Source organism: Kogia breviceps, chromosome 10 (assembly GCF_026419965.1).
Source record: "Kogia breviceps isolate mKogBre1 chromosome 10, mKogBre1 haplotype 1, whole genome shotgun sequence".
In the NCBI taxonomy this organism is placed as follows: domain Eukaryota; kingdom Metazoa; phylum Chordata; class Mammalia; order Artiodactyla; family Physeteridae; genus Kogia; species Kogia breviceps.
The window spans coordinates 93,421,048-93,440,615 of NC_081319.1; positions in this window are offsets into that span (position 1 = coordinate 93,421,048).

Consider the following 19,568-nt stretch of genomic DNA (forward strand, 5'->3'; position numbering starts at 1 on the left):
CCACAGCATGTGGGATCCTCCCGGACCGGGGCACGAACCCTTGTCCCCTGCATCGGCAGGCGGACTCTAACCACTGCGCCACTAGGGAAGCCCGCATTATTTGTTTTCTGATAGAGCAGCACTTGCCCTGGGAGCTGCCCAGGGGGCAGGGTGGTGTAAGCCCTGGATTCTGGCCTGTGAATCATGGCTGCATCATTGCCCAGTAGTTAGGTAATGTTACTTAGGCAAATTACTTCAGAGTCTTTCTTCATCATTCTATAGGGATCCCTGCTATTTCCTTCAAGAGTCTCAAAAAGTGGGGCTTCCCTGGTGGCTCAGTGGTTCAGAATCCGCCTGCCGATGGAGGGGACGCGGGTTCGTGCCCCGGTCCGGGAAGATCCCACATGCCGCGGAGCGGCTGGGCCCGTGAGCCATGGCCGCTGAGCCTGCGCGTCCCGAGCCTGTGCTCCGCAACGGGAGAGGCCACAACAGTGAGAGGCCCGCGTACCACAAAAAAAAAAAAAAAAAAAAAAAAGAGTCGCAAACAGTAATGAATATATTGCCTACAAAGTACCTACAAAGATATTCAACAAATGTGACTTCCTGCCCTGTCCACACTTTCCACCCCACGCCACCCCTTCTGCAGTGCTGCTGTAGGGACTCTGGCCTCTGCATTTTCCCACTTTTCTTAGGTGGGGCTCTGTTGACCCTGAAAAGCGCTACCAAACAATCCGACCGAGTCATCTCCAGAAGCAGTCACTGACTCAAAACGAGGCGAACGCATAATTCACTCAAAGTGTCCGGAAATACATGTCTCAAAGAATATGTGAAACAAGACCTCCAGAAGGACTGTTATTTGTCTTGGCTTGCACAGAGTAAAGGCCTAAGAGAAATGTTTTGTTAGATGAACGGTTTCAGTGCCTTCAGGGGCTCTGAAAAACATCAGTTTCACATTCTAAGCAATAAAAACGACTTCTGTATCTCCTCCAACTGACTCCACATTCCTTGTAATCAGGTGGTTTCCACAGCACCCAAGAAGGACTCTCAATAAATATTAACTAGGGAAGAACAGACCAGGAAAAACTCTACTCTTCTCCTTTTCTGGCTTAACCATTTAACTCTGAAAGGTCAGAGGCCTCATCTGTTCCTATGGAAACCCCCCAGTGAGAATCCAACCCGATTCAGCCTGTTTCCAACACTCAGTGAGGTGTTAACTTTTCCTAACTATGAAAGACTAACTGTCCCAAATTCCAGTACCTTGAGGGAAGCAAGTTAATCATAGGTGGCCTCCCGCTGTGTCACCCATCCCAACAGAGCTTTCGCGGGCTGTATTTCTTCTCAGAACCTTCTAGCTCCTCCTCAGCAAGAACATTGTTCTCACCATTGCTGTCTTTCCCTGGCTCTCTCTCCCCATGTCAGTTCTTTCCTGAAACCTTCCCCAGGTCTCTTGTCAGAATACTTCTTCTTTTCTTTGCATTGCTTGCTAGTTTGTTTATACCTTCCCCAGATCCCTTACTACACTGGGATGGTGTTACAATGACTTGAAAAGATGCCCATCCTCCCCCATAGACGGTGAGCACCTTCAGAATGTGGACTGTGTCTCAACTGTTATCACACCTCCCCTGAGCTCCATTCGTAACAGTGCCTGACCCATCACGCACATCCATCGCAGGTTGTTGAACTGGCTTGACCAGAGGTCTCTGTACCGCTTCAGTTGCCCTGCTCGTTTGTGCCTACAACCAAGTCCTGGTGACTTCTTTCTTCTCCATAACATCAGGAGAGAACATTTTAAGACAGGAAAGAAACAGAAAGGCCAGAGAAGAAAGGAAGCTAGATACAAAACCAAAAACACTTCCTTCTGTAACATTCATAGCTGTACTTCACGGCTCTGTCTGCCACATCCACCCATTTGCCCATTCACCACCTCCTCAACTATGCTTGAGAGACTGGCTTTACCTGAAAATCAGCTCACTCACGCTGGAGCTTTCAAAGGCTTCCGGGATTGCTAATGAGAATGACACTGCATTTCAATTTAGGGTCCTTTTTACCATAATCTCAAAGCATTTTCTAAGCTCAAGAACCAAACTTGATTAAATCACACATTCAATTTGCCTCTCAGTCACATTCCGAACATTCAGGTCTTTGGAGGCAGGCCAAGCTGAGACCCTGAAGAAGGAGAGGGTGTCCTGCAAAATCGTGACTGTCCACTCGGCTCTCTCCGTGCGTCTACCCTTCCTCTGGTCACTCACAGGCTGGCCTTGCAGCTGCTACTGTCACCAATGTAATGCATGATGTTGCCCGGGAAGCAATGCTTTTTGCAGTGGCTGGAACAATGTTTCTGACATATGTTCCCATGGCCAGAACAATGACAAGGCTCCTTTCAACTCGCTTTCTTCCCTAGCAGGTTTGGAGAATGCTCTTTGTGAGGCCTGGCTGAGTCACAGATGGACACAGGGCTCAGGTCCGCCCCCCTGCCGTCCTCCCCACCAGAATGCCTAAGGCATTTGCATATGGTGAATCCTCCTGCCAGGCTCTTTACAAAAGCAAAAGAAAGGCATTGTTTTCCTTTCAGGGCCAGGTGGCTTTGACGATTAGTTTGTTCCACTAACAAGAGCAGCCTGAGGAGATTAGACAGAAAGGTCAGTTTCCCTGCACAATGATTTCACCCAGTGATTATTTGAAGAGGCTCAGTAGCCCAGGGGCTCTGTGGCTACATCTGATCTCAATCTGGCCAGCACTTCTGCACTTCTCAAAGGAGGTAGGAACCAAGGCTTTAAACTAGCTATAGACCTTTGCAGAGATCCCACCCTGGCTTGCACAACTAGGATAATATCTGGGGATTGTCACCTCTATTAGGGTTAATATATCTGGAAAAATACACAATACAACCCAGACCCCCACATACACGTCCTCAAAAACCAAGGCACAGGGATATGTTTATTCATATCCATTACGGTTTATGGCACCACTTTGGGCCCAGCTACTGAAATAGAAGCCCAAAAGTCATTCTGGCTGCTTCACTTTTCCCCATATCTAGTGGGTTAACTCTATCTAAATGGCTCTCTTCCTCTTCCTCTCTTCTCCATCCTGTTGTTGCTAAGCTCTATGCAGCTGGTTGTATTAAGTTCGTTGCTTTTCTTCCTGCCTCTCCCTGAACCCTTCCACAAAGCTGTCCCAATAATTTTTCTAACGTTCAAGTCCAATTCCATCAGTCCCTTGCTCAAAATTCTTCAGCAATGCCCATTTGTCTTGGAGATAAAAGCTGACTGCTTCAGGTGGCTTCAGGGTTTGGTTCTTCCCTACTTGTTCATCCACCCTTATATCCCAACTTCTCCCTAGACTCCAGTGACTCTAAATGGCTCTGGGCTCAGCATCCCTGCTAGGCTCTTATATACCTCCAAAGGTGCTCTTTTCCCTAGAATGCATCTACTCTCTGGTTGGTTCCCAGTGCTCAAGACCGCCAACTATTCCATTAACTTACCTAATTTCATTCTGCTCCCGGTGACCAAACCAGGACACATGTTAGTCCATTCTTATCTATGTTGTTGCCTTAATCGGTCAAGGTTAGCAGAAGTTTGAGAAGTTCATTTTGCCCACTCTGCCATCCCCAAACAAGAAAACCTTAAGGGATATCCCACAGGGTGGAATCTAAGAGTGAAGATGCCCAGGTGGCAGGCAGAACAGAGGCAAAGAGGACCTGGGTCCTTGGTAACTTTGAGTGACTGAGTAAAGCCTGTCTGGAGCCTACTTCATATCTGGACTTTTCAAGTTCATCAGCCAGTAAATTCCCTGTATTGTTTAAGTCTGTTTGGAGGCTGTTCCATCTATTACAATGCAGAGAACCTTATCTGATACAGCAGACATGAAGAGTATTATCTTTGAAAGAAGCAGCTTTCCTTAACATAAATGATAAAATAATATGAAACCAAGGGAGTTCAGCAAATGCAGCATTGAAAAGAGTCAAGAAGCTTGAATTCTGGACTTCCCTGGTGGCTGAGTTAAGACTCTACGCTCCCAATGCAGGGGGCAGGGGTTTTATCCCTGGTCTGGGAACTAATATCCAGCATGCCGCATGGTGTGGCCAAAAAAAAAAAGCTTGAATTCTAAATAAAAATTTGTCCACAACTTCTAGGGGCCCTAATTTCTTATGCTTTATTCTTCTATCTATAAATTGAGTACCCCTACCAATTCCTTCCTTATTTTATAACACAATTGATAGTAATGAAGCCTTGGAAGGTGTTTTAGTCTGTTCTGGCTGCTATAACAAAATACCATAGATTGGGTGACTTCTAAACAACAGAAATTTGTTTATCAACATTCCTCAGGCTGGAGGTCCTAGATCAGGGTGCCAACATGGTAGGGTTCTGGTGAAAGCTCTCTTCCATGTTGCAGACTGCCAACTTCTAGCTGTGACTTCACATGGTAGGGAGGGGATCAGGCTAACTCTCTGAGGTCCCTTTTATAAGGGCACTAATCCCATTCAAGAGGGTTCTACCCTCATGACCTAATCACTTTCCAAAGGTCTCACCTCTAAAGTATCTTCACCTTGGGCATTAGGCTTCCAATATATGAATTTCTTTTCTTTCTTTTTTTTTTTTTTTGTGGTATGTGGGCCTCTCACTGTTGTGGCCTCGCCCGTTGCAGAGCACAGGCTCCAGACACACAGGCTCAGCGGCCATGGCTCACAGGCCTAGCTGCTCCGCGGCATGTGGGATCTTCCCGGACTGGGGCATGAACCCGTGTCCCCTGCATCGGCAGGTGGACTCTCAACCACTGCGCCACCAGGGAAGCCCCATCAATTTCAATACATGAATTCAGACCATAGTGAAAGAGTTCTTCTGTTCCTTTATATATGCATTTAGTCATTAAAAAAAATAAGACAAAAAAAACTTTTAGTGAGTACTTACTATTTGCTTGGTGGTAGGTATTATATACGTAGAAAAACCTGAGACATCCTCTAGGCTAGGGTTTGGCAAACTCCAGCTCACAGGCTAAATCTGGCCCCCACTTGCTGTTTTTATAAATAAAGTTTTACTGGAACACAGCGGCACCTATGTGTTTACATAATGTCTGTGGCTACTTTCACACTGCAAGAGCAGAGTGAGAAGTTGCCACAGACAACATAGACCTGCAAAGCCTAAAATACTTACTATCTGGCTCTTGACAGAAAAAGTTTGCCAACCTCTGCTCCAGGCTATTCACCACTCCTAAAACTTCTGGTTACAATAAACCTCCCTTTTCTGAAGAGCCATAGTGGAGTATACTCCACCAACTTTTGTGTAGCACAGTCCCATATATCAAATTACACTCCTCCCAAAAAAAGCATGGGGGAGAAAGAAAAAAAATGTTTTTAAACATACATTCAATTGAATGCATTTTGAGTTTCCAGAATTAACTGGTACGGCAAATGAGATGCAGGCCCTGTGAATCATCATTAGGATCCTCCTTGAGAGATGGGCAAAAACCACCCCAGCTGGTGTCAATGAAAAAACAAGTGTAGACAATATGACTCATTAACAAAGAAGAGAAGTATGTTTGTTTCTCCTCCATCCTTTCCCCGGGTGTAGTTTATTTCTCAGAACAATGATTTGACTTCAAGAAACCAGCCCAAGGGCTTCCCTGGTGGCGAAGTGGTTGGGAGTCCGCCTGCCGATGGAGGGGACACGGGTTCGTGCCCTGGTCCGGGAAGATCCCACATGCCGCGGAGCAACTAAGCCCGTGAGCCATGGCCGCTGGGCCTGCGCGTCCGGAGCCTGTGCTCCGCAGCGGGAGAGGCCACAGCAGTGAGAGGCCCGCATACCGAAAAAAAAAAAAAAGAAACCAGCCCAAGACTAGAAAAGAAAAGTAAACCCCAGTCCATTTCTGAGTCTGAATGCAAAAGCTGAAATCTAGAAATTAGGCCCCTGGTTTAATTTTTTCTATATTGGTCTATGGTGACCCACAGGTAAGCTTCTAGCCTAAATATCCCCCTTTTCATTATGCAGTAGAGGCTTTTTCCAAGCTCTTTTCAGATGCTAGAGGGATTAACCCCATAATCACTAACATTGTTATACAGTGGAATAGAAATAGCACAGACTATTGAATCCAACAGATACCTATGTGAATTTGTTTTGGCACTTATAATGTATGCAATATAGAAGGAATATATTCTTCTATTCCTCTTCTCTGAACCGTGATTGCCTCAACAGTATGCAGACACTAACTTGTAGAACTGTTAGAGAACACGTGTGTGGCCACAAGTGAAAGTACCTAACACAGTTGCAGGCACAGAGCTGTTTTCCAATAAATGTGGCTTTCTTCCCTCTTCCTTTCAACCTTCTATACCTCAGAAAATAAAAAGCATATCCTAATCTGAACAACAGAATCACAACCTCCTACTATTTTGAGTCTTTCCTGTGTTAAAGGAAAAACAGAAGTTAAAAGTTGAGAGATATAAAGAGATTTAATTGTGTTCTGGGATTTTCTCCCCCTAACACCACCATTACCTCCTCTCCCAACCCCAAGATTAAACATGAGAATAGGTTTCTATTTCTAAGTGAACAGAATGCTGCAGGCATCAATCAGTAGTAACCACTAATGGAAACTTAGCCACTAGTACCCACTCCAAGGCTGACACATTTGGATCTAATTGGCAGTCTGCTTTAGAGCAGCCAAAGAATATAGTGTCATACACATCACAGATCAAAGTGGAGGCAAACTTGCTAGTGGCCACAGGGCTCTGATTGCCGGACTTAGGTAGGCAGATCTGTGGGTTTTGTTTAGGGACAGGTAAACGCTCACTAGCTTATTTAGAGAAAACCTCTAGAAGACCCTGATTTAGCTAGTTTGGGCCCAAAACATGAAGGTACAAGAAAAAGCATTCAGAGTAGCTGGCCACTTGGGTGGTCAGAAGGAGAGACCAGCTTATATTCACCCTGCCACCATGTACATTGGAAATTACTTAATATTCTCTTCTGGGCTTTCATGTAATGAGTGACTTAGGCTTTTCAGTAAGAAATATGCCTAAGTCTCAAGCTCAGAAATGTCAACTATACCTAAAAACACTCAAATCCATTATTTGTAGGAGAAAACAAAATTTCTCCTTTTACTAAAAACCAACAAAAAGAATGCTTTTTTTCTAATTCCAGCATTATGCAGAAATACCTATCCACCAGAATTTAAATGATAAATGCTCCTATTGAATACTGTTAATCTTTTTAGTGTCATAGCCTCCTAAAAATTATGGAAAACTCTTTCCAGAAAAATATATATGCAACACAATTTTACACACAATTTCAGTACTGACAGACTTCCTAAGGACCTCCCAGGGACCCTCTTGGGCTCTATACTTCCTAGATTAAAGATTACTGTATTAAATCTGTTAAACAGAAGAACAAAACCATTTGCCAAATGATAGTTTACCACTATAGGTCTGTCATTACTTCTAATTTATGACAGTCATAGCCAATTTACCATTCCTACAAGGACCTCCAGCTCACCAATCAAAAATTACTGCCTATCTAATATCATCCACTGTGAGAACCCCTAGGAATATCTGATCATTTAATTCATTCATCTAAATATGAACAGACTACTAAGAAACAAACATTTGAGAGAAGTCTGCAGCACAAAAGAAGTAAACTATGGCAAACTTTTTAAAAAGTACAGTTCTGACTAGTATCCTTAGAGAGATTAGAATAGATATTACACCTATAACAGGATGTTCTGCAAAAGGAGAATATGAACATAAAAAATAATTACTGGAGGGCTTCCCTGGTGGCGCAGTGGTTGGGAGTCCGCCTGCCGATGCAGGGGACACGGCTTCGTGCCCCGGTCCGGGAAGATCCCACATGCCGCGGAGCGGCTGGGCCCGTGAGCCATGGCCGCTGAGCCTGCGCGTCCGGAGCCTGTGCTCCGCAACGGAAGAGGCCACAACAGTGAGAGGCCCGCGTACAGAAAAATAATAATAATAATAATAATAATTACTGGAGATTAAAAATATGATTGCTAAGATACACAATAAAATAGAACGGTTGAAAGGTACCAGTAAAGGAAGTCTCCCATAAAGGAGAACAAAAAGATGGAAAACATGAGAGGGAAGGTGAAACATGCAGGATTAAAAGAGGATTTAATATATAATAGGAGTTTAATAAGAGAAAAAGGAGGCAAAGAAATAATAGAAGGAAATTTCCTAGGGCTTAAGAAGAAAACATGTCTTCACATTGAAAAGATTTACCAACTAAGAAGAAGGAGGAAGGAAAAAGACTCATAACTCTAAACATTACTGTGAAAGTTAAGAACAGTGAAAGATAAATCCCCTACAGACTAAGATATGGAATTAATAGCTTTAGAATTCTGAGGGAAAAGCATTTACAATCTAAAATTCAATACTCAGCGAAACTCTCTATTGTGAGGAAAGACTAAAAAAATTTCAGACAAGGAAGGACTAAGAAAGTTTGCCTCCCACACATTTTAGTTGAAGATTTACTCCAGCAAAACAAGGGGATTAACCAAGAAAAGAAGACAAGAGACCCAGGAAATAGTAGATCAGAACCAGGAATAAGAAAAGATGTCTCAGCATGACAGCTATGGAGCTGGCCTAAAAGTATAAGTTGAGGCAGGAAGAAGTGGTGATCTGGGAGGGAAGTCACTGAGGGAAGAGTACACACCATAGAATAGACAGGATTTGAGAAGACGAAGTACCTGAATATACGATAAAATTCACAAGTGCAATAAAAAACATACAAAATATACTCAGGGAAAAGCAGAAAGTTATATAACAAAGTCATGTACCAATAGAAAGGAAATTAACCAGTTAGAACAGTATCTTGATGGATTCTGTAACAAAGAACAGAATAAGTCTCAAGTAAAATACAGAATTATTAAGACTCTTAAAAGTGATAATGGGGGCTTCCCTGGTGGCGCAGTGGTTGAGAATCCGCCTGCCAATGCAGGAGACACGGGTTCGTGCCCTGGTCCGGGAAGATCCCACATGCCGTGGAGCAACTAAGCCCGTGAGCCATGGCCGCTAGGCCTGCGCGTCCGGAGCCTGTGCTCCGCAACGGGAGAGGCCACAACAGTGAGAGGCCCGCATACCGCAAAAAAAAAAAAAAAAAAAAAAGTGATAATGATCTAATGATAGACACATGTTTCTTTTATCAATTAAAGAAAGAAAAGGCGATCAAAAACTCCAGGATAAACAAAAACTATACAAAAAAGTTATGGAAAATGTAGCATTTTTAACAATTAGTGAAATATAAGAAAGAACAATCCATTTGAGCATTCTCCTTTAATTGGTTCTTTTATTAAGGAAATATAATCATACCACACAGCTTGACTCTATAAAGAAAACAAGTATTTATAAAAATGAAAATATTTACTAGGTTTCAATTTTTAAAATCAATCTCTTCAAAGTGTAACACAAAAGACAAAATAAAAAATAAATATTGTCTTGAAATGTATTGATAATAATAAAAATAACAGTAACAACAAATATTTAATGAGAATTTACTATATATCAGATACTGAACTTAGAATCAGCCTCTATTCCTATTTTATAGGTAGAAAAAGTAAGGTGTGGTGAGGTTGTATAACTTGCCCAATGTCATGCAGATAGTAATGTGTGGGTCAAACCTCCAGATAGTCTGGCTTTAGAGGCAGAGTTCTTGCCACTATACTATAATTTCTCCTTTGTTTTTACTAAAAACATTAAAAGTACAACTGATAGATTTTACAAATTAAAATTGGGAGAGGGTGAAGAGAAAAGGAGGAAGAAAGGATTAAGCATGTTAATAGCCTTTTTTACAAAGTAGGGAGTCAAGATACAGTCTAGTGGATGGAAAGGGAAATGGAGGTTTTAATTCTTAAGCTTGTAAAGGTAACCAAGAAAGGAATTAAAAGTAATGATGTAACAATATTGGGAGGAGGTAGGAAGGATAGGAGGGAGTTTGTATAAGTGAGCTAAATCCTTAAAACTAGTAGCAAGAAATCAATTCATATTGTAGTTAAATTAAAAGGAACTTCCCAAACAAGAATTTGTAGTATATACATACTATTTAGACTTACAGAGGCACCACTAGATGAACACAAAACCAAACTGATTAAAGGTTGCCTGGGGAGTGGACTAAAGATGGAAAGAAGAGGTCAGAGGCTCTGCTGTTATTATGCTATTATATTTTTAAATTTTATGTTAATATATGCTAACGTAGTAAAATATGGATTTTATTTTGACTTAAATAAAATAGTTTTTAAAACACATAAGCAAAAGCCACCAGAAATACAAGGGAATTGATAAAAATGAGAGCATGGGGGAGAGGGAAACGAATACCTTCCTCTCGTGTAGATAAAGTAGACTAATAGCAAACAAAGATAAAATGGAATTGTATAATAGTATTAATAAGCAAGATTTGATATTTATATATCAAACTTTGTACCCTTCAGAAGAAGATGGTGACATAGGAGGCTCCTGAACCTACTTCCTTTCACAGACACAGCAAATGTACAACTACACACAGAGCAATTCCCTCTGAAAGAAATCTAGAAATGAGCTGATCAAATCCTACACACCAGGCAGACAAGAAAACACCCACACGGAAGTGGATAGGAAAGGCTGAGATATATTCTTACTGTAAACCCCACCCCTGGCATAGTGACATACAATTGAGGAGGAATGCACAACTCCCAGCTTCTCTCTGAGGAATCAGAGTTTGGACCAAACATCTAGCACACCTCAACTTTTAGGACTAGGACTTCCACCTGAAGGATGACCCCCAAAATACCCAGCTCTGAGAGCCAGTGAGTTTTGTGTCCACAAGACCCACAAGACTATAGCAAACAAAGAAATAGTTTTTTTGGCTTTTGTTTTTGGCCGTGCCATGTGGCATGTGGGATCTTAGTTCCCCAACCACGGATTGGACCTGTACCCCCTGCACTGGAAGTGCAGAGTCTTAACCACTGGAGCACCAGGGAAGTCCCCAAAGAAATAGTTCTTAAGTGGCATTTATTAAAATATTTTGGATGCTATCAAAGTTGTATTGAAAGAAAAAAATCATAGCTTTAAATGCTTTTATAGCTAAACAAGAAAGAATGAAAACAAGTGAAGCATTTAACCCAAGAAGTAAAGACAATTAAAAAATTAAGTAGAGAAAACATAATATTTAAAATAAATTAATGAATTAGAAAGCAACATAAAATTAATAAATCCAATAGTTCTTTGTTTGAAAAAACTAAGAAAACAGACAAATATCTGGCTATTAAGAAAAAGCAAACAAACAAAAAAAAACCCCCAAAAAACAAAAACAAACAAAAAGAAACAACTGAGAGGAAGCCAGATAAAAGCATCATTCTGAGAATCAGAGATTGTTTTTAATTATAAAAGATTTCTCTATATCACTCAATTCTTCACCCTCTCAATACAACAAAACTATTAACAATTGATTTACATACACCAATGTCTATGGAAGAACTTAGGAAAACTGTCCAAGCATTCCTCCAAGTTTTACTTTTCCTTCCCAAGCATCAGTTGATCAGCATGCAAGAACTATGGGGGGACTGCTGAGCCTGCACTCTAGAGCCCACGAGCCACAACTTCTGAGCTCACGTGCCACAACTACTGAAGCCCACGCGCCTAGAGCCCATGCTCCACAAGAGAAGCCACCTCAATGAGAAGCCCGTGCACCGCAGCGAAGAGTAGACCCCACTAGCTGCAACTAGAGAAAGCCTGTGTGTAGCAATGAAGACGCAATGCAGCCAAAAATAAATAAAATAAATTTATTTTAAAAAAAACAACAACTATGGAGAGTGGGGGTGGGTGGCGGAGGCTGAGCTCTCCTGCTATTCTTTATAGGGATGGCCATGTTGGTCTCTGATCATTATATGCAGCTGTTCCTTTTTTTCCTCCCGAAATAATGGGTATTGATTAACAAACCGCCAAACTGGCCAGATTTCAGTGTTCATCCCCTCTCCTCCCTGGCGTCTGTGTTCAGCTGTAGTAAGCAGAGCTCCAACAGCTACTGTGTCCGATGTACAAAGAGCAAAAGATTTCCATGGGCAAAGGGCAAAGGAATGTTCTAATGAGAATGGGTTAATCATCCTTTGTAAAATAGAATCACTGAGCTAAGTGATATTGCTAAAAGCTTTAGTCCTTCACATACAATAAATACTAAAGTATGTAACATAAGATTACATCAGTTTATCTTATTGTCAGAGTGGCAGCTAAGAAAGGGGAAAGACACACCTCACTGCACTTTCAAAGGGAATTCCTTTCCAAGTAAATGAAAACAACATGGTCAATTAACTTCCTCAAAGGACTTTCAGAACTCAGCTCCATTTCCGGTCTTTGTCAAGCTGGTTGTGTACTTTGTGTTCCCAGCTTTCCCTAAAAAAGGAGAAGGTAGTTTGGTTGAAAGCATTTCTTAAACCCTAATGAATTCATTAATGTAAGAAACTCTCCTGTGCTCTCTACTTTCTTATGAATTACCTGAAGTCATTACCTAAAACCAAGTAGAAACATATCCCCCATGCAATTTTTCTACTTTGGGTCTGGCTCTTTCATCATGCCCTATGAGTAATCTTATTTATTCTCCGTTTTGTTCCAAAAACGATTTAAGGGAAAATCCTATGAGTAAGCCTCACATTAATAAAACCTTTTCTAAACTGGCTCTAGGTAAAAACTGATAGCAATTGTACGGAGGCTTTAAGATTCAATGTAGTGATAATGTTCAACTAAGAAAATGATAGTGTAATACTTTTTAAAAGCACTTATTCTGTGTATATATATATATATATATATATATATATATATAAAACAAACTGCCATATATGTGTGTGTATAAACATCTTTCTCATTTGCTTTTTTTCCCTTCCTCTGGACAAGGTCTTCATTAAATGATACCTCTAGACTAGTGCAGGGTACCCCTAACTAGTCATGCTATTTCCAGCTTTCCCCCTTGCAAGTCAACCAGCACAGTGCTGTCAGATTAACCCGCTAAAGTGTACCTTTGCACATATCACCCTTCAAGCTCAGAACTGTTACTCAGCTCCCCAATGTAATGAGAACCCACCAACTCCTGAGCCTGGCACCCAAGAGTCCCTTTCTCCTCGTCATTTTCTGGCTTTCCTCTGTTCTACAAGTGCTTTGTTTCAGCTTAATTAAGCTAGTTATCAATCCTCAAGCCACCTTGCTCTCATCATGCCCCCCTCTCGGTAATGCCCTTGTCTCCTTCTTTGCAATCACAATCCTAACCTTTCAAAGCCCTGATCCGGTACTGTCTCTGTAAAGCTCTAACCAAAAGGTTTCAGCAATACCTATCCTCCTCCACATGCTCCTAACATGTACCTCAGCCACTTACCTGTCATCTATCAGGCATGACCTGATATGGTTATTCACCTTTCTATAGCCCAATGTGTTCTTTCTCCTAAACCAGACTAAATCACTTTAGGCAACTAATTGCCACACATTTGTTTGTACACAGATGGAACTGAATACATGCTTCATAATGAGAATGGTACCCTAATAGACTTGCTTCTTCGGTGTGCTCAGCTACAGATGGGCCGTGTCCTGGAGGAAACAAGGCAAAGGTGAAGCATCTTTAAGAAGTGAATTTTACTTAGGTAATTTACAGTGTTATCTTTAAAATGAAATCAAAATAATATGGAGCAGATTATAATTTTAGATGAATGTTAAAGACAAAATTAAAAAATAAAACAGGAGATGTCAAAAAGTTTCTTGTCCTCAGCGGTTCACTTTGGGCAATGCTTTCAGGTCATTATCTTCCTTCCAAGGGTAAGTTCGTGTTCTTATATCAGTTGAGGATGTTTATGTGGAAACGTTCGAGAAATACCCTGTAGATTATGAATGAGCAGTAAGGAAAGAATACAATCATTTCCCTTTTTTTCCCCATTTTTATTTTAAGATGCAATCAACACACATTTTTGTTTTCATTAAAATGGGTAATAGAAATTAAACCTGAAGATTTGTTTAAGTCTTTATTTTACTTACTTGGTTATATTTGTGAAATCAGATTTAAATATTAGAAATGAATTTTAGTGTGACCATTCTTAAAATTAAATCTCAAATGTTTAAAAGTCAAAATTTTTAAGCTTTTTTTTTTTTTTTTTTGCGGTACGCGGGCCTCTCACTGTTGTGGCCTCTCCCGTTGCGGAGCACAGGCTCCGGACGCGCAGGCTCAGCGGCCATGGCTCACGGGCCCAGCCGCTCCGCGGCATGTGGGATCTTCCTGGACGGGGTTATGAACCCGTGTCCCTTCCATCAGCAGGCGGACTCTCAACCACTGCACCACCAGGGAAGCCCCTAAAGCATTTTTTGAATATTGATTTAGCTTTTGCTTTTTAGTTTACTGTTTTTGAAATCCAGTAGTAGTTTTGTGTTCTACTTTTGAAAATCAAATTTATTAAGTCTGAATAAAAATTTCTTTGTTCCTAAGTAGATGTGCCCATCCATCCACCTATCAACTACTCACACACACACACACACACACACACACACACACACACACACACAATAGACATATAGATAGGTAAATATACTATCATATATATGCTATCCTATAACACATCCATTAACACATGTACATATGTGCCATAAATTTAATTCAATTCACAGAACATGCCATGTGTACAGGAAACATAGAGATAAATTAATCAATACCAAGCAACTGAATGTTAAAAAGATTCCTCAGACTGACGCACTCAGAATAAATAGTCCACTGTGTGTTTAAAATAAGGATACTGAGTTTCTGATGTTTTTAATATAAGTACAAGAGGAAACACATCCCTGAAAATTCCCCAAACAACTTTTGTTGTCTTTTCAGCCATCAAGAGCTGTAAACAAACCAAAGTTCAACCATTGTTCTTTGAATTTGCTTTTTTTTTTTTAATTTTTAAAAAAGATTTATTTATTTATTTTATGGCTGTGTTGGGTCTTCGTTGCTGCACGTGGGCTTTCTCTAGTTGCGGCGAGCAGGGGCTACTCTTCATTGCGGTGCGCAGGCTTCTCGTTGTGGTGGCTTCTCCTGTTGTGCAGCACGGGCTCTAGGCGTGTGGGCTTCAGTAGTTGTGTCACGTGGGCAGGAGCTGTGTCTCGCAGGCTCTGGAGCACAGGCTCACCAGTTGTGGTGCACGGGCTTAGCTGCTCTGCGGCATGTGGAATTTTCCCGGACCGGGGCTCAAACCCATGTCCCCTGTAATGGCAGGCAGACTCTTAACCACTGTGCCACCAGGGAAGTCCAAATGAATTTGCTTATTTTAAATAAACTTGTAGTGTATTTCACATGCTTCTGGAATTATCTATAATTTTGTGCCTGGAAGCTTCTTCCAGTAATTACCAGTTCCTTGTCTAATAAGAACTTCCCTTTTGTGTACTATTCTCATGTATATGAGGCTCACAATGGGTGCTAGTAATCTTTTCCATCTACACAAAAGGTTAAATTTGAAGTGGACCTAGAAAATAAACACTTCCGCTTTTCAAGATGAGGAAACTGAGGCCAAGATAAATTGTAAATTGTCCAAAGCCAAAAGGAACTAGTAGAGGTCTCACACCTCCCTCTAATCTTCCATTTCTAGTCAGAAAAACGGCCATTCTACTTTAAAACATCTAAAGTGTCTGGTCAGGGTCTGTATTCCTGCATTGGGGCAGGAAAATGGAAGAGGTGATGACCTTGACTTTCAGTGCAGGTCCTTCCACAACAGGCAGCAACTGGTTAACTGAAATCCAGTGCTTTATTGGTCTGACCTGGGTGGAAACACCATCCTGTACTTTAAGTCAACTCTTGAAAGGAGTTGTCCTTCTCCTTCCTGAATCCAACACAAGATTCAGTCCAATCCTGAATCTTCTGAAGCTTTGTTCAGAAAGATGAGATCAGGTTTTCTTCTAAGCCCATGTGGAAAAATCTGTCTCACGTAAAGACCAAGCAGACCTCTCAAGGACACCAGCCAGAAGCAGAGTTACTGTTGAAACCTTGGCCATGCTGGGCTTAACTGAAAATTCAGATCAACAGCTCCCTTGTAGGAAGCTAGATATTGCTTTTAACTCTTCCCTGAGTTTGTGACTTCTTCTAGTTGATACTATCACGTCTGCAAACTGCTTGGCTTCAAGGGGCAGGGAAACAGAATGGTAAAAAGTTAAATTTCCTATTGAAAATGACACACATGTTCCCATTGGACACTTTGTAATTTAAAATTATGCAAGTCAGAAAGATGCAGCCAAAGAGGATGTCAAAGAGATCTGAATTATAAGAAGGACTCGATGTGGCTTGAAGATGGAGGATACCACACAGAAGGCATGAGAATGAACTGAATTCTGCCAACCAGGGAGCTTGGAAGAGAACCCCGAGCCCCAAATTCAAACACACTTGGGCCAACACCTGGATCTTCAGCCCAGTGAGAGCCTGAGCTGAGAACCCTACTACATCATGCCAAACTTCCGATGTACAGAAACTGAGATTAATGAATGTGTTGCTTTAAGCCACTATTTTAAAAATTAAAATAATGCTAAGAGGCCCTAGGCTGGCTCATGCAAGATGTGGGTTCAAATTCTAGCTTTGCCACCAACCCACGTTACGAACTTGTGCCACGTCACCTACCCCCTGAGTCTCAGCTCCCATCTGTAAATTGGGGGAGGGGCACATTAATAGCTACTTCCCAGAATAGTATGAAGAGCCAATGGAAATATGTGATTCAAAGTACTTTGCACACCATAAGAAATCTTGTAAATGCAATTTTTTTACCATAAACCTCCCCCAAGAAAAACTTACTGTGCTTTTATGAACGCATTTCTTTCTCCACATATCCTCCATTTTAATGGAGCATAAAATTAGCTACATGCTTGTGAAAAAGTGACATGAAGGAATATTTTAAATCTAAAAAGACAACATATTTACTGAGGAGGTCATTCCTACCTCACAAGCTTGAAATATATTTTGGGGGACACACCCCCCCTGCGCTTAGTTCTCTCTTCTCCTTTGGAAAGAATGTCTGACTACAAACTCATCACCCACACTCACAGCCACAGCACACACAGTACAATGGCTCCCTCTCCTCTCCCCTCCTAACAAAGAACACTTAGAAGAACTTTGACATTCGTGATCTCATCCTATCCTCCTAAGCCTGAGTTAAAATGGACGAAATGACACCATGTGATAAATGGCTGGCCCCAAACCACACCACCAGTCAAGAGCAAAGCCAGGCCTGGAACTGAAGCCACTTGTTACAAGCTGGGTGTCTGTCCCCCAGCCCCACACCACCTGGATAGCAGAAGGAAGGGACAATACAGGACGTCGCCTGCTGGTACTGTGCCTCGGGTGACACAGATGTACCAACACTCTCCCAACTTTGTTCACGTGCCCTTGTGGCGCCAAAGTCCGGAATTTGGGACACACCATGCAGGGCAGTGTGTGGATTTCTGGACTTGTTTGCTTTTAGTGAAACAAACTGGCTTGACTTCAGAAAAATCTGTCCAGGCTGATGAATAATCAGATGTCTCACAACTCACCTCAAGAAAATCTTCATGTTTATTTTATCTAAATATGTTAAATAGCATTAATGTCAACCACCCATCCACTCCCTCCAAAAGAAAATATATTCCTTCAAATCACGTCAGGTCAGTAAGGAACCACAAGATAAAATGGCTAACATTAGGGCTTCCCTGGTGGCGCAGTGGTTGACAGTCCGCCTGCCGATCCAGGGGACACGGGTTCGTGCCCCGGTCCGGGAAGATCCCACGTGCCGCGGAGCGGCTGGGCCCGTGAGCCATGGCCGCTGCGCCTGCGCGTCGGGAGCCTGTGCTCCGCAACGGGAGAGGCCACAAAAGTGAGAGGCCTGCATACCAAAAAAAAAAGTTTAACATTAGACTTAATCTGCTTCTCATCAAAAGCCTGAATCCTAGTTTTAACACACAGAAAAAGCAAAGCTGATAAAACTGAAAGTCACACTGAGAGAGAAGATGGCGGAAGAGTAACGCGGCGATCACCTTCCTCCTCACAGAGGCATCAGAAATACATCTACACCTGGAACAACTCCTACAGAACACCCACCGAACGCTGGCAGAAGACCTCAGACCTTCCAAAAGGCAAGAAACTCCCCAGTACCTGGGTAGGGCAAAAGAAAAGAGAAAAAACAGAGACAAAAGAATAGGGACGGTACCTGCGTCAGTGGGAGGGAGCCGTGAAGGAGGAAAGGTTTCCACACACTAGAAGCCCCTTCGCGGGCGGAGACTGCGGGTGGCGGAGGGGGAAGCTTCGGAGCCGTGGAGGAGAGCGCAGCCACGGGTGTGCGGAGGGCAAAGCGGAGAGATTCCCGCACGGAGGATCCGTGCCGACCGGCACTCACCAGCCCGACAGGCTTGTCTGCTCCCCCGCCGGGGCGGGCGGGGCAGGGAGCTGAGGCTCGGGCTTCGGTCGGATCCCAGGGAAAGGTCTGGAGTTGGCGGCGTGAACACAGCCTGAAGGGGTTAGTGCGCCACGGCTGGCCGGGAGGGAATCCGGGAGAAGTCTGGAGCAGCCGAAGAGGCAAGAGACCTTTTCTTCCCTCTTTGCTTCCTCGGGCGCGAGGAGAGGGGATTAAATGCGCCGCTTAAAGGAGCTCCAGAGACGGGCGCGAGCCGCGGCTGTAGGCGCGGACCCCAGAGACGGGCATGAGACGCTAAGGCTGCTGGTGCCGCCACCAAGAAGCCTGTGTGCGAGCACAGGTCACTCCCCACACCGGCCCTCCCGGGAGCCTGTGCAGCCCGCCACGGCCAGGGTCCCGTGATCCAGGGGCAACTTCCCCGGGAGAACGCACGGCGCGCCTCAGGCCGGTGCAACGACCCGCCGGCCTCTGCCGCCGCAGGCTCGCCCCGCATCCGTGCCCCTCCCTCCACCTGGCCTGAGTGAGCCAGAGCCGCCGAATCAACTGCTCCTTTAACCTTGTCCTGTCTGAGCGAACAGCAGACGCCCTCAGCGGACCTACACGCAGAGGCGGGGCCAGATCCAAAGCTGAACCGCGGATTAAAGCTCCACAATCAACTTGATGTACCTGCATCTGTGGAATACCTGAATAGACAACGAATCATCTCAAATTGAGGAGGTGGACTTTGGGAGCAAGATATCCTGTTTTGATTTTTTTTTTAACTTAAAAAAATTTTTCTTCTTAATAACTATTTTTTATTTTAATAACTTTATCTTATTTTATCCTTCTTTCTCTCTCTCTCTCTCTCTCCTTCTTTCTTTCTATTTTTTTCTCCCTTTTATTCTGAGCCGTGTGGAGGACAGGCTCTTGGTGCTCCAGCCAGGTATCAGGGCTGTGTCTCTGAGGTGGCAGAGCCAACTTCAGCACACTGGTCCACAAGAGACCTCCCAGCTCCATGTCATATCAAACGGCAAAAATCTCCCAGAGATCTCCATCTCAACGCCAAGACCCAGCTCCACTCAACGACCAGTAAGCTACAGTGCTGGACACCCTATGCCAAACAATTAGCAAGAGAGGAACAAAACCCCATCCATTAGCAGAGAGGCTGCCTAAAATCATAATAAGGCCACAGACACCCGAAAACACACCACCAGACGTGGACATGCCCACCAGAAAGATAAGTTCCAGCCTCATCCACCAGAACACAG